The following is a 17055-nucleotide window of genomic DNA, read 5'->3' as shown; positions in this document are numbered from 1 at the left end:
GAAACCTGTCCCACCTTTCTTCACTTGGGATAGAAAATTTAACCATATTTCTAAACATTTCATCCACCTCGATGCAAGATTAAAAAGTTGGTTTATTTACAAAAATGTGGTGGACCTCGTGTTAGATATTTAAATCAAACTGTATACCTGTATGAATGCTTCCCTACTGATATTTCCTTTAGCTTTTGCAAACTTGGAAGCATTAGCACCTATGTTGCACAATTGTTCTTGGTATTTTTCTAATGGGACCAATTTTCCATTAGAATTCTTGAGAGTAGGAAACCTTTTTCCTACAACAATGTAAATTTTATGTTGAACCTTCTAACCTACAACTCAAGATCTTAATTGTGTTTATTTTCCAACTATGTCATCAAATTATTTTTGGCCAATATCCTCTTAACCTCCATGACTGTTGCTATTCGGTCTCAAATGTTCAAGTCTTCTAGTTCCTCTTTGGTTTTTGAATTTCGCAGCTTGATGACATTTTGTGCTTCTTCTCACCTGTGCTCTAAATATACCTTTGTATTTTATATTGTTGCCTTAACTCTGTGCACAAGTTCTTCCTGTTCAAAAGTAACCTGTGTTGAAGGCCACATATTTGTTATGTTGACATTTATATTCTTCCAAAAACTTTTTTTAGCCTCTGCTAACATTTGAATGACAAAGGATTGGTCTTCATATTATTGTATATGCTGCATTTGTAGTTTTTCTAGAATTCTGACAAATATACATTGTTAGTTTTAAGTTTACGCTCCTCCATCTTAGCCAATGATGTTGAATTTTTTTCTTTTTTTTGACTGAACTACTGATAATTCATCTAGAGCTCTGATAATTTCTTCTGCAGATTATGAAAATGTAGACTTCGTTGAAGTTTCTGTCACTGTACCTGTGCCTGATGTAGATGCTCTTGTTGCTTCCCACTATTCTACTTCTTTCAACAGTGATTCCATGCCCTGTTCCATCATTTCTATCTGTATATTTTTCTCAACCACTATAGTAAAAAGTTTTTATTTATCAATTTCTATATTGGAAACCTCTTTAGTTTGAGGATGTTTTGTGGATGGTAGCTTCAGTTTCTTCCTCAATGCTTGAATGGTTGCTTCCTTGTTTTTGATGAGCTCTTCTACTGCTTTGATGTCTTTAGGATGATGTCCAAGCTTTATGATCAAATATTCCAAAGATTTGATCCTGTTATCCTTAGCAAATGATGACATATTTTCAGTATTTAACTTAGAATTCATGTTATTCAAAGATGACTGTAATTTGGAAACAATGATTGCTGAACTAGTGAGTGATGAAAATATCAGCTCCCTTGTTTGTTTATGTAAATCGATCTAATCAATTTCATGTATTTTCTTGCTATCAATTGAAAAAATGGAGGCTTTATAGTCTTCATCTCTCATGGGGGCTGGCACTAGAGGTTCTATGAAGGCCATCTAGAACTGTCCTTTTTCTGAATCGAATGTAGAAAATAGTCTGTGTTGAGTCTAAGTTATTTTCTTCCAAACCTTAGAGTAGGTGGAAGCCTTCAAAGCTTCATTTTTAAATTTTATTTCCATGTATCTTGAAAAGATACTCTACTGAGTTGAAATATATGAACTGGATGATACTTGATATTGGACTATTGCTTCTACAGTAGGTGATTGTACTGTTTATTCTACTTGAGTAGAAGGAATGATAGGGGTCCCTGATAAAATCATTGTGGTTGACTGCTTTGTGTCCCCTTCCTCTGGAGTTTTATCTTGAATAGTAATCACTTGAGTATTGACTTGAGAATATGACTTATGAGTATTATTTTGGTCCTTGGTCTTTTCCCTTTTGAAAACAAGAAGTTGTGCAACTTCAAAGTCAGTTGGGGACATGTCTTCTCTTTCCCTTTTGAATATATTTTATTTATAAATAAGTGTCTGCATGGATGACGGACTGACCAATTGTTCTTCACCTTCATGTAAAGTACCTCTGTCCATTCTTCTTGATTGGAATATTGTTCAATCTCATGCCTTGGTGTGTGTGTGTGCATAGCAAGTACTTGTTTTTTCAATGTGAGATTGGAAATGATTCCCTGAGGATCATAAGACCAAGAAAAAATGAGTTTGAATTTCATTTGACTCAAGATTGCATCTATTTCCTTTGTTGTAACTCTAACATTGATGAGGTAGGGACCTATATGAGCTTTTATTTTGAATTTTGCTTTCTTATTATAGGATAAAAAATTAACTTAATCTATATTTAACATTTTGCTAGAGTATTCCAATGCAAAGATCGTAACAAGTACAAAAAATGGCAACCTGTAAGGAGGAAATTATGATCCATAAACTCTAATCTCAGTGTAGTTCTAGTATAATTACTAGTCTCCAACTATGGCTTGCTCTAACAGGTGTAAACATTTCTTTATCTCTGGTGAAACTGTTGGGATTACATCACTTCTTAGCAAACATAGTGACGTATATAAAAAAATATCAACATAATCAGTATAAGAATACCCCTCTGAGTTATTTCTAACCAGAGAAGTCTAGTGAAAGATTGACCAAGGGTTACCTTTGTTATCTTTCTTCTGTAAAGGAAACTTAAATTTGTCTCACTAATAAAATAACATAAGGTAAACTAGGACGGATTGATACTTAAAGACACCTTCTGCTTTGAAATTGAGAAACTAGTCATGGATTGAGTTGGCCAAAAAGTAACTATAATTGAAAAGGAGGGAGGGTTGTTTGCCAACTTCAAAAGTAGATAAAAATACTAACATTATCTCGTCTACCCACTAATAATTATGTTACCCAAGTAGTCGGGTTACCATAGAAATTACATGCCTGGACATTTCAGGGAAAATTGAAGCTGGCTTTGGGGGACTGGTCCTGGGTAATTCAACATTTTTTATAAGAAAATACCAAAAAAACTGGGCTCTCTGAGGGAATGTCAGTTTGTTCTATAATTAAAATATCAGTAGAAAAAGGATAATGGGAGGCTTGATATTCAATTTGCAGGGCCTTGCAGATACTTTCAGGGGAAATGGAGAAAATAATTTCGTTGTTCTAGGAAATGACAACTTTTTGACTCGGCAAATATCTAAGGTGGCACCAGACAGAGAACTCGGGGAAAAAGTGAGTTTGGGGGAAAACCAACTGTGGGAGAAAGGATTCCTAGATACTCAATTCATCACTTTTATCTAGGTACTTTTTCTTTTCCTAGTTATGGAGCTCGTAGAGGTCAAATTCAGACAGGGTTTCTGCAATTTTGTATTGGATGCCTATTAAGGGAGCCTTGTAAAAATATGGTACTAAGGGAATGAGGGGATTTGAATCTATATCCTTTCCCTTTCCTTTACATTTCGACATCATGAAAGTGAAGGAGGGTGTATAGGAAAAAAATACTCGAGAAAAACTTGACAAAAAAAGTTTGAAGAATAGGATTACCTGTGAAAACCGTTGACTGTGCGTAGGAAAATTGTTGTCAAAAGATAGCAGTTGTGTGGAAGTTCGATTTTATCCTATGAGATCAATGACAAGTGAAAGGAAAAATACTACTGGCATCAACAAATTTTGTAAGGGTTGATTCGGTTTGATAATGCTTGATTAACGTTTGTGGAGAGGAGAGGTTTTATTAACAAATGGATATACGACAAGAATTTACATTTACAATCATATGAACCCTCCCCCCCTGAACTCACCTCCCATCATCATTTCCATTACATCCCCCTGAATCAATAACTCATTATCATAATTCATAATTCATAATTATTACAACCCTTTACCCAAAGTTTACACCCACGACCAAAATAAGGCATATGAGACACACATTTTCAAATTTTTGTTCATGTTGCCCTCATGCTCTCTCCAATCCATAGTTCGTGCTCTAAGAAGGTTCGAAATGTTAAACAGAACAAGGCCAAAATCAGCTTGGAAAATGTTCGAAGAAAGTTTCTCTCAAATAGGAGAAGGTTGTTGCGCAATAGCTACGCAAATCCTAAGTTACAAAGTCACTGCGCAAATGTCATGGAAACTGAGAACAACCATTTTAGAGGTCTGAAAGAATGGAGGGAAGCACTTAGAGGCTTCTACATCATCACCAGGTCATCTCAAGCACATCTACACACTCAGACTTGCACAGAACCATCTGCAACCATATCAACCATGGAGGTCTTCTACACTCTGCTACGCAATTTCCTCAGAAATTGAATGTTTTTATTATCATTTTCAAAATAGGTTTATGACCGAATGGAAACGAATTTATAAAAAAATGAAAGAATTTTTTTCCAATCACGGGCCAAATAAAAACAAACTCCTTGAGTTTCTGAAACAGGTGTTATGGTTATGGAGATATGCAATGCTCTTGGAGGCCTATTTTTCAAAAAATAAAATTATGCATTTTCCTCCTATTTTAGTAAAAAAAAATTGGTGCACTCTTCTAAAATATGGAAGTGAATTTTTCAAAACTGAATGAGGTTTGTGTCGAGAATGGGCCAAAGAACATAAACCTATCTAGTTTTATTCACAGATATTATAGTTTTGGAATTACAAGTGTCACCTGGAGACCCTTCTTCCACAATTTCTTGCTAACAAAATTTTGAAATGTTTTGAAATTAAATTTGTAAATTCAAATTTTGGTAGATTGAGAGTATGTTGGGTGTTATAAGATGAATTTGATGGATGGTTGGGCACTACAATTTTTTTGGAGTGGGAAATGTAAAAAAAAAATTAGAATTAGAATTCTTGTGGTATGATTTTCAAGTTATGTGTTCCACTTCTTATGTGTATTTCATTATATTAAATGTTAGATCTTCACCTCTAAATTGGATATGAACACTTTTCAAAATTCATCTTTGTGATTGCTCTGAATGATTGTATTTCCTTTCTAAAACTATGATGAAATTCACCCTTGGTTAGGTGCTCCTTTATGGTAAACTATTCTTTGTCTTGATATTTGATCAAAATATATATGTTTCGGAATCCTTTCATGTTCTCTTTCATGTGATTGAATATATTTTGCGTACTCCCCAGTTATGTTCAAAACTCACTCAGAATTTGGTGCTTTGAATGTAACGAAAGGCTTTTCTACCACTATACTATGACAAATGTAATAACTTGAAGTCATGCCTGCCTTGCCTATGTTTCCATGAGTGCCTAATTTAAGCTCTAATAATTTCATTTAAATATCTTAATCATGATTCTATGCCTAGTGGACCTCCCTCTTAAGTTTTTTAACCATCATCAGTGAATCATATTTTTACTTTACGAATATGGCCTCTGTTTATGTCCTTAAGCCTTATTATTTTTACATTTCGACATTATTTCGAGTGAGGGAGCTCCCTCTGGTTGGAAAAGGCCAGTTTCTAGACAAAAGAGGTTCGTGGTTACCCCTGTAAACCTTTTCTCAGCCTAGAGGTTCAATTATAGGGTGGTAACAACTACAATCCATGAATACAACCATAGAATGAATGAAGACCAAATGCAAGCTAGTGAGAGAAATCACGTGGTATAATGAAAAGAAACCCGAGGCTGAGCAAAGGGTTATGAAGAGGTAATATTAGGTGGAAAATTAATAACTTGATGGAAAAGTTGGAGTGATAGACATTGGATATGTTGGATAGATAGGTTGGTAAATTGGTGCCTATCACAAAAGTGACAACATGTTGAGATATGATGGTATTTGGCGAATCAACAATTAAATGGATCATAAATGGAAAGGTGTAGTAGATGCAGTGGTCATAGATTCCTGACACCCAACTTGAAAATATTAAAACAGAATTTCAATCTTGCAGGCCACTTCATCTAATTGTAATAAGATGTATTTTATCATAGCTTAAAGCTTCTACAAAACTTCCAACTTTCATAAACTTAAAAACCTAAGGAAGTGTTGGGACGAGTTCAATTTTTAATGTTGGTATTGAGCTATTTTTTTAGGGTTTAAGCTTACGTTATTTTTTGGCCGATAAAAATGTTGAGAAATCTAGGGTATCGATGATAAGGAGATTTCTCTTTTAGATAATTTCTTGTGATATGTTTTTACTCCAAGAGTGAAATCACTGCTTTGAACATGAAGCTAGGAATGACTCTATGGAAAATACTTCCCTTACAATGGAGTGTCTTTCCACTTTTTCCAACATCTTTCTAACCTACACAATTTAAATGTAAACCCACCATTGCTTCTTACTTGGATTAACTAAGGTATCTTCATCCCTCAATCTTCATAGACTCTACAGTGGTAGTGGATCACTACAATAAGAAAATAAATCATGTTGATAATGATATTATGAATAAACCATATAATAATCCAAATAACAAATAAATAAGATGAGGAATGAACGATACATACCTACTTAATGTTGTCAATTTCCAACTCTGGTGGAATCATCAATGATAAAAAAAAGGGAACCCACTATGGATGGGATAACATTATTCACCTTTTTAATAAAAACCTATGTCTCTTCTCCATACTCCAACATAAATCTCTCATGTCACTGTGCACTACCAGCCCCCAAATTTTTCACTAGTTAGGTTGCTAATTTTACCATCACATACATACCATAAGAATGCATGTATTAACGCCATCATCAATTGTTTCTCTAACACTCTCATCACATACTCATACATAGCTCATATCATCACATATAAGAATCTCCTCCACATTGTCTAATTGTTCTTCCTCTTGTACATAGGACCATCAACACATGCAAATCGAATAAATTCAACCCCATACCCTACTCATTGTAAGGTCATCCAAGTGAAGTTTATCTATCAAATCCAGTAACTTCTCCACACCGAAGTCGATGAAGAGATTGAGAAACCTGTAAATCATCAAATCAATCATGCAATCTTCTTATGGTGTCTCAATGCTTGCAACATCACCTCAAGGTGCTCTACGAGTTTGATTCATATCCACTACTCTTATACTTGGTCAATTCGATCCACTCTTGATCTCCACATATATGAAAAAATTGTGATTTCCAAGCCTTCATGACTCAACGAAACTTCTGCCCAAGTTTCCTACACCAATGTCTCATCATAGATGCAACCAAACTTGCCCAAATCCACTATTGGATCTTGCAAATGATGTCTCAAATTTGATCCCCACCTACCAAGTCTACTCTAAAGGGACCCATAATATGTTTGAATCAAGGATGCACTTGATCCATCTCTGTCATTTGAACCAAGATCATCAATAAGTCGGATCTCCATTTATACCACACTCAACCATGTGAAGGCTCTCCTGGTCACAACCACAAATCCATCAATTTGTCATCTCAAGCTCCTCAACCCAAGGCATCATCATCCCATCATGATCTCACCCTGGCTAGCTCCCATCTCCATTAATATGTATCCACTCCAATAAGCCATTTACCCCATTGGGTCACCAAGTCGTCATCTTGGATCATAGTTAAATCCAGATGAAGAACATTCAACTAATTCTCACGATGATTTGTTATCTCAACTATGGTGTCCTTATGTCTCAAGTGCTCTCATCCAAATGGCCTTAATCCTCAAGTCATGAGAAACACTTGCCCAATCTCTCTCATGGCCAACTCTAACTCATCCTCTATAAATATTTCTCATCCATCGTCCTTGTCTAAGGCATTGGCCCCATCCACCCTTGGGTTGAATACCTGTTGGACAACCTCCGCATCAATCTATGATATCTGACTCATACATGAGTGAGAACTCATCTCAATAAAAAATGTGCACCAACTCTAACAACCATCACCATGACTGTCATTCCCTCCAAAGTCTTGGAGTGGTCCATGCTTTAATATATCATGCGAGATCCATGGTACTCTTGTCCTGGTGCTAGAAATTCTCATCATCAAAAATTGATGTAGCATGTTGGGCTCTTCGCTAACTCACCTGAACACACATCCTATGTCATCACCAAACTAATTGATTCTGCATACCGAACCTTCCTTTGCCATATTGTGTGCATCCTTCTTAGATTTGTACCTTAATACCAACTCCTTTGGTTAAGTTCTCTACTACTATTTCTTGGTGGTTTGTTCCTCTAATAGAAACTTCAAGTTGGTGAAGAGCACACCATTGCTTCTACTTTGGCTTTGAAACCAACTCTATTGATGAAGAGATATACTATTTTTTTCTGGTTATCGCATGCTCTGGTACCAATTTCAGGTTGGTGAAGAGCAAACCACTTCTTTTGCTCTTGTATAGATTGAATATTTTTCTCTCTTTCTCTTTCTCTAAAATTTCTTTCATCATATTGACTCAATTTTTTTTATAAATTTTAATTAAAATGCAATACTTTATTATTTGAAGATAGGAAAAATTAGGAATTGATGTGTTGAAATAAGAAATATGAATAACAAATTATTGTGAATTATTAAGGAGTCACTCTTATATGAATTGGAGGTCCTTATGTTTCTCCTCTCTTATTATTTCTGTTCAACATTCCTTCCATCACATTGACTTGAATTTTTTTATACTTTTTAATCAAAATGTAGTGCTTTTTTATTTTAAGATGAGAAAAACTAGTAAATGATGCATTGACGTGAGAAAAAATGAAGTATTGTGGGCTCTCGTTAGTCAAAGGATGAATGTAATAATGAGAGTTTCACTACCCATTGTACCTCCTTCATAAGGGGAAACTATTAACTCCCACAATGCTAACATTGAGTAACACATTCGATTGATCCATGTTATTTAGACGATGAATACGAATGTTAAGAAATAACCTTTAAAATCAATACTATTTATAATTTTAAAGGTATGTTTTTCATTGTCAGTAATAGCCCTTAATCCTTCCATTACATTTTTGTCTCCCACTTAAGAGCAAGGACCAACACAATTCCAAGGGCTTCGCATGGTTATAAGGAGTGCTTGGCACACCATGTCCTATAAATCATGCAACATAGACATGTTTCACAACTTCCTAGTGTAGCACAATGTTAGTTCACATGAGTTATTCCTCTACTTATTCTCTTAGTTAAGTGTTAGTAGAATATTGACTTAACCAATTTTCTTCTTTAACAATGTGCAATGTAAGTATATACATGCAACATCGTCATCAACACATATACAACAAATTTATATATGGCGGGAAACACTTAGCTTAAACCCTACAAAATTTCCTCTTATAAGAACAATATAGTATACAAAGTATACGTCCTCACACTTGGAAAATTACAAAAGCTTGACAACCTTAATTTGTGCAATGCCTAGATCGCAAGTCATTGTAAGACAATTCTAAGTACAAGTTTGAAGCCCCTCTCATGCAATCCTCAACCAAATGAGCACCTTTGTACAAAGCTTATGCTCTCTACAAAACCTAAAGTTTCACTATAGTGGAAACTCAAAATTTGGCTTGAACACTAAATTTTCCATTCACCAACCAAACTCCAAAGTTTTATCCAAGTCACCCAACTTGTGATGTCGCATGGTCTCTCGATGTGATCTTTCTCTATGATGGTTTCATGTATTTTCTCTCAATGATATCATTGCACGCCCCAATATTGCCTCACAAAGATACCAAAATATCCATAATAACCCCTAACGCACACGCCCCCAAGTACAACATAACTCCAAGTCCTCCTATCAAGTTGTACTCACTTACTCCACATGTCTTGTAGTCATTCCAAAGCTCAATCACATGCCTACTACATGATCATTCTATGCCTTACCTAAATCTTCGCACGAATTTCTGAGGCCACTCACACTGCTCACCTAACCCGCTTATATAACTCACCCAATTGCTCACACAACTATCTTATCCTACTCCCAAAACTCACTTGGCCCACTTATACAACTCATCTAACTACTCACATGACTCACCTAGGCCACTCATATGATTAATCACCTAGCCTTCTTGCAAAACTTGCCTAATGCACTCACATAACTCACCTCAACCAATTGTGTGACTTCTTGCCCGAACCACCCACGGGATTTTGATGAGCCCCAGAAATGGGTAATTATATGGGCTCATTTAGCCTCCTAATTTGACTTAATCCACCATTCTCATTAGTTTATTGCATGTTTTTGATTATATTTATGCTAATAGAGTGAATTGGGTTAGTCATTATGCCAACAAGTCTAATGTGTGCTTTATGCAATTTTTTGGTCAATTTTGAGACAAAATCAAAGGTTTAAATGAGCACTTGGTAGCCAAATTCGTGGAGAGGATTTGTAGGAAGGCGTCCCCTTCATTTATGAGCCCTTACCTTGAATTCTCCATCAAAAACTCAGAGCACAAAGGGCAACCAACCAAGTCAAGTAGGACTGCTGTTAACTGCAAGTTTTGGCAGCTGAGTCCCTAAAGTTTAGGAGGATTGTTGGGGTCCTCAATTTGTATAAATAAGAAGGCTTAGGGTCTCATTTCAGTTAGTCATTTTTTAGGCAGATGTTAGTCAGTTTTTAGTCAGATTGTAGTCAAATGTTAGTTCGATTTTAGTCAGTAGGTTAGCTCTACATTTCAGCACATTTTCGAGCTTTTTCTTGTAGATAGTTTTTGGGATGTAACTATTATTTCATGATCAATAAAGATGAATCCAGCTTTGCACCAGCTCTAATCTTTCTTAGGAGACTGTAGCTCTTGGGATTGGGCCCATCCCAAGTGCCCAATCCCTCCTTTGTGTACTTTTATGTGTCTTTGTTGCATTCCTAGAATAATTGTTGCTACTTAGATTAACATCTTGCTTTGTTATTTAGGTTGTTTTGAGGATTGAAATAGTTTTTCATGTTCAGGTTGATTTGATAGGTTGGTAACAAAAAAGATATTTGAAAAAGTCCATCAAGCAACCCTTGATCTCACCTCTCCCTCCTCGGGACCATGAGCTGAGACCAAGGTGTCCTTGCTGCCACAAAAACGTTGTTCTTGCTTCTTCATGCAATTTCTAGTGTTAGATTCTCAGTTGTAAAAGTTGATACCAGTTGTGATTACATGCGTAGATCTGTTCTTGCTTAGTTTTCATAGTTATCTTACATGATTTCCTACCAATAAAGTTCTGTTCATCATGATTGCTGGGTTTCTAGGTCAAATTAGGTCAAGATAGCTAGATCTTTGGTTTGCATAGTCTTTGTTTGATTAGTTTTGAGAAATAGTGTGCAGAGCATCTATGATACATCCCTACCTACCCTTCCTCCATCATGCAACCTATTCCAACCCCTCACTCAAGATTTCTTCCCTCCATTTGCCACACTTTCCCAACTAACCCTAATTTCTACGTTCTTGTGCAAAATCGCTTTCTTATCCTTTGAACCAATCCAGCCATCACCTTCATGTTTGATCTTCATTAACAGAGTCCTAGACCCTCTAACACCCTCATCCAACCTTCATTTCCTTTTTCCCACCATTTTTCCTCCTCCAAACCTTCAAAAATCCTCTTTCGGATCTTCCTGTAGAACATCCTGTAGAACCCCTGCAGACTTCCTGTAGAAGATCACGTGAACAGTTTCTCAAGATTTGATCACTGTGAAACTCTCTGGAAGGGTGCTAGGGACCCCTTAGGCCCTCTTCTCACCTTCCCAACCTCCTGCAAGCACCCATTCCATTTCCTTCCGCCAGTCAACCTCTGCACAGTAAAACAAATAGTTAGAGCACATGCATAATCATTCTGCAAAATTACTCAAAAATGCAAAAAGATGTTTTTTTCTAGAAGTAGCTTAGTCACATGCATTTTACCTTTCTAAAAGTCAATGGCATCCATTTCCACTACTTTCATCGCTTTTCGTGCACCGGTAGGGTTAGTCGGTAAAACTAGGGTTTGCTAGGGTTTGAATTTCCTTTCAGCTTTCTTTCTGCAAGTAGATTAGCCTCCTTTGAGTTAGCTTTCATCCATTAGTTAAAAGCTTCTTCTAAGAGCTCATAGAAGTTGGCTTAAGCTCCTAGTGAACTTGTGCCAGCTGATCAAGTGACAGCCGCGGCAAGAGCTAGTACTTGTGCATACAACACCGTCGCTTCCAAGTTTGTTACGAACTACCGGGTTGATAAAAGTAAAGAAGGGAGTCCCAAATGTTGCAGCATTATTGCTGCAATACTGGAGCCCACCAAATTTCTCACACAACTTGCTCAACCCTATCACACGATTGGCCCAATCATGTTATGTGCAATCTACCCTCACTACAAACCCACCTAAAATAACCGCCCCATCCTCCATTTGTGGATGCATCCTCTCAAATGAACTCTCATATATATACGTGTTAATTGTTCCACTCCATAATGCCTGGCTAACCCACTTCCTATGATCCACTTGCACAACCACACACTTCACACGAGCACGTAGTCCTACACCCATTCAGTCAACTTTTATCGCACAACTCTCTCTCATGACCTTCTCGCATAACCATTCTCTCACATGACTCCTTCCATGACCACACTCTCGAACAACTCACACGACTCCACATGTTGGCAAACCCTCACCCAACATCAACTAACGTCATCATATTTGCGATATATTTTTTGCAAATCATGTGATGGGGATGTCACCCATGGCACAAACTCCAGTTAAAGGTGTTCCTAACTCTAAAGCTTGACAAAAACACTCCTTCCTTTTCTAGTAAGTCCATAATACTAATGCCACTTGAAAGTTTATAGATGTCCATGTCTTTCTTTAAAAACAATCTTTAATCTATTCATTAAAAAGGACATTTCATACTTTTCCATCTAATTAATTTATTCATTAACCAACTAATCAATTACTCTATTCTTATAACACAATGAAAATATTTTAATTAATAAAATTTTAATGATGTGAATCAATTTAACAAATTATTCAATGATGCCATGTACCCTATAATGTAATTACGCTAATAGGTTTCTATGAGTGGTTAGTTATGATATTTTGGCTATGTGATGCACCAACTACATTCATGAGGTTAATGAATGATATATTGCGCACTTTTATAAGTTCATTTTTTAGTATTTATTTGGATGATTACTAGTATACAATGCTACATAGGAGGAGCACATCTCACATTTGATGCAGGTGCTAGAGACTTTAAAAAAACACTAATTGTTGGCACATCTCAATAAGTGTGATTTTTCATAATAGACTTTGGTGCATTTGGGATATGTGATAGGTGGAGGAGATTTGAAGATAGATCCTTCCAAGTGGAGGTCACTACGAAGTTGTTGGTAAGGTTTACTAAAATTTTTTGAGGATAGGAATTCCTATTAACGCTTTTTAAACCTTATAAATATCAATAATTAATAATATTGATATGGTTATCCTTAATAAGAATTTGGAATAAATATTCGTTTTAATAATTAGTGATTTAACCTATAGGTTTAAAGATACCTTAATATTTAATAAACTCACCAACCTTGGATTATAAGTAAGAATAGATTTTGGATTATGATTTACCTAATATTTACCTAATATAATAAAACTCTAGGAATAATAGGTGAACAAATTGTTTAGATCTATCAAGATGATTTAGATTATGTAATAAACTTTTAATCTATTGGACCAATCTATTTAAATAATAAATATGATATAGACCTAACTTATAATAGATAATAATGACATTATTAACCTTAATAAATTTGGAATAAATATCTTTTTAATAAATACTGTTTTAACCTTTAGGTACCATAACATTAGTTTTAATAATAAACTATCGACCTTAAATTATTAGTAATAATAGTTTACCTTGGAATAATTATTACTAGGTAATTATGATTTACCATAATAGTAGTTATAATTTTCACCTAATATAGCTAATTCTCTAAGAATATTTAGATTATTATTTACTTATATAACTGATTGATTTAATGGACCAATCTAACTAAAAATATTAAATATGATATAGATCTTACTTACCAAAGACCATGAATTAATGACCCCATCTTAATTAAATATGTACATAATAAGAATAATACACCTAATGATTTACCTAATTATTTTAAAATTTACCAAATATTTACCTATTTTTAGCTTTTTAGAGAAATATTAATTGAATAATTTAATAATAATTTTTTAATAATTTTTTAATAAAAAATAAAATAAAAAATAAAATAAAAATTTTTAGTAGTTTGACCAGGGTCTCTTGGTCAAATTAGCCGTTAGAAATGTAGCCGTTGGGATCTCTGCACACTCTATTTATTCACGCTAAGCTAGATTGGTTCTTCAACTTGTCCTGACGATGAACCACACTGGTTGGTTCGAAACGCGTCGACAAAAGATTCGCTATGTGATTTTGCCGAAGATTATCTTACAATATTATGGATCACAGAAGTCTAAATTCATCGATAGGAGTTTTGTTGAGGAAGCATAGAACTTGAAGAAATTTATAGACTTGTTTTTAGTAGTAGCAACACCAGTCCACACCATAATTTTAAGTGGCAAGATTTTTCAGTGGGGAAAGGGTTGGCGAAGAGCCTTTCAAGCGTTAAAGAAGAAGATCAACCAAAAATTGGTTCTAGCGTTATCGAACTTACAGTACCCCTTCGAAGTGGAGACATATGCATGTGGGCATGTTATGGGAGCAGTCTTGAACTCATCATACTAATACTAAAAATATATAATAAAATAATAAATCAATATAGTTGTAGATTAATAAAATTAAAACAAGAAACCACCATACTAATACTAAAAATATATAGTAAAAGAACAAATCTATGTATATATATTTTAACTTAGATCTTTTATACACTGATCAATTATGTTTTCATTTTCTTTAGATCCATCTCAATGCTTAATAAATATTGGACTAAAATAGATCTATGTTAATACGTATAGCAACCCCATTAACAAAGCATTAGAACCAAAGTAGGTCATAGAAAAATAGTCCTACCACTACATTATGTCCTCCCTAAAAACAAGCATTGTTCAATTTGAATTTTGAATGGGCACACACTTGATAAGTGGTGGAAGTTCCATGATAATAACCTCAAACATAGATGAAGTGATTTTATTATCATAAGAAACAACCAGATGATTTAGAGTCCTTAATGAAATACATGAAAACTCAATTTTATCACCATAAGAAACAACTAGGTGATTCAGAGTCCTTAATCAAGTTTTCCTTAATGCACATGACAATTGAACTCAAATAGGAGAGCTAGAAATAATAGAAAATGCGTAACACAATGATTAATAATGATTAGTGATTAAGTATGTTTATGAAATCCCAAAATTTGGGATGTCAACATTTTGTCTTCTTATTATTATCATGTCTGCAAGTGATTGTGGTCATGAAAAGGCAAAACAATCAAAAGTGGTTTTAAGGTACAATAAAATTATTCTTGGGCTAAATTTTAAGAAGGAATCATATACACCAGTATTTTAACATACAATAAACTATTCTTATTCATTTATGTGCCTTCATATTCGGTTTCTAGTGCCTAACAAAGCAATTTAAGATATTTCTATATACTTTGTAGCTAGAGATGCAAAAAAATAGAAATGAGCATTTTTTCTTGGTGTTTAAATCATGTCTACAGATGACTATGGTCGTATATGGAACTTATGTTTCCTTAAACCAACTAAATTGCATTGTTTATTATTACATTATATGAAATGAGTTATAGATGTTATGTAAAAAGTTATAAGGGGATACCCTGCTACAAATGCAATAAGTTGGGGTTGTCAATTACATTGAAAGTATTGTGGAGATTCCCTATAGATTAGAGTAGTTGAAAAGTATATTTTTTTACATATTTTCCACATAGGGAGGAATAAAATGGTAAAAGTTCTTAGGACCATGTACAATAGTCTTGTTGAGATATTTCTAAATAGCATAATACCATAATAGTATCGTACGAGTGAAAAGGAAAGATATTCTAAATAGCATAATGCTCTAGAAAAAATTATAGTTGTTTGTAAAATACAAAGATGAAAGTTTGGAGACTAGTTTCCTCTAAGGAATACATTTTTTAACTATGAATTTTCTTTCTCAACTCCTAGGATAATTCTTTTAATAAACTTTCCGCCATTAAATGTTATGTCAAAAAACCAAATAAGCTTGGAAAAATTATATCTCGAATTAGAAAAAAAATAAAAAATTCTTTAAAACCACACAAACTATTTTAACAAAATATATATATATATATATATATTAATTTTTAAACAAATAGATCCAACAACAAAATAAGATATATTATCTCACTCCTTATATAATTAAAGAAGAAAAATGATAACTCTCCATAAAATTTGTTTTCAAAATTTGTAAAACCTTATAATAAAAAAAATTAAATACAGTAAAAAATACATATACAATAAACCTATATGACAATTGTCTCAAACCCACTACTCATAGACACTCCTATATGACAACCATTAATGTGTGTGTACCATACCTCTCGATTGTCAACGTTTGAGTTAATCTCTTCGGGTTTCAAGGTGACCAACACCTTGTTGTTTCGTTGTTCTTGTTCATACACTTCAAACCATACAAAGTATACAAATTCCTAGATTTAAACTAAGGTATACAAATTTCATGAAAAGGGATTTTGACGCTTGTTTTGTATCTAAATGTTTCTATTATAATTCTTTTAACCAACCCCATAGTGGATTGGTGGATTCTATTTTTGGCTGCTGACATGAATTGTGTTTTTTTGTTGTCAAAGATTACACTATGATTGGTGGATTCTATTTTTAGTTGGATGACATGGATTGTGCTTTTTAGTTGGATGACATGGATTGTGCTCTTTTTTTGGTGGTCTAGTGGTAAAAGCTCGGTAAAAGTGGCTATATGCTCCGTTGGATGGTGCATCTTTCCCGTTGGGTAAAAGTGGCTATATGCTAGTTGCAAACAAAATTAGCAGCAACATGTGATCCACAAGACACAGCCAGTGCTGCAATCCCAACCCTCAACAGAATTAGTGGAGATAACTTGGGCTGCTTATCAAAGCAAACGAGAGAAGTGCAATGGGTTATCTGAACGGTCAATGATCTTCATTGTTTTAAGAGTCGATTCCATTTTTGAATTCATTTTGGCATTTGCGTTCCTTCTCCTCCTCTCAAAGTTTCCTGCATTGTGGTCGAGTCTCGTGTCATGTTTGTTTGGACCTCCATGTTGTTTGTTGGATTCTGGTCTCTGTCTTTTTCTTTCATCTGTTTGATGTGTCTGCATAGGCGTACTTGTGTTCTCTGAGAGCTGGAGGCAGAGGCAGGTAGGC

Source organism: Pinus tabuliformis, chromosome J (genome assembly GCF_031772625.1).
Source record: "Pinus tabuliformis cultivar Carrire ecotype Pingquan chromosome J, CPIR1, whole genome shotgun sequence".
In the NCBI taxonomy this organism is placed as follows: domain Eukaryota; kingdom Viridiplantae; phylum Streptophyta; class Pinopsida; order Pinales; family Pinaceae; genus Pinus; species Pinus tabuliformis.
The sequence above is the reverse complement of the archived record's forward strand: the minus strand, read 5'-3'. Positions refer to the sequence as shown.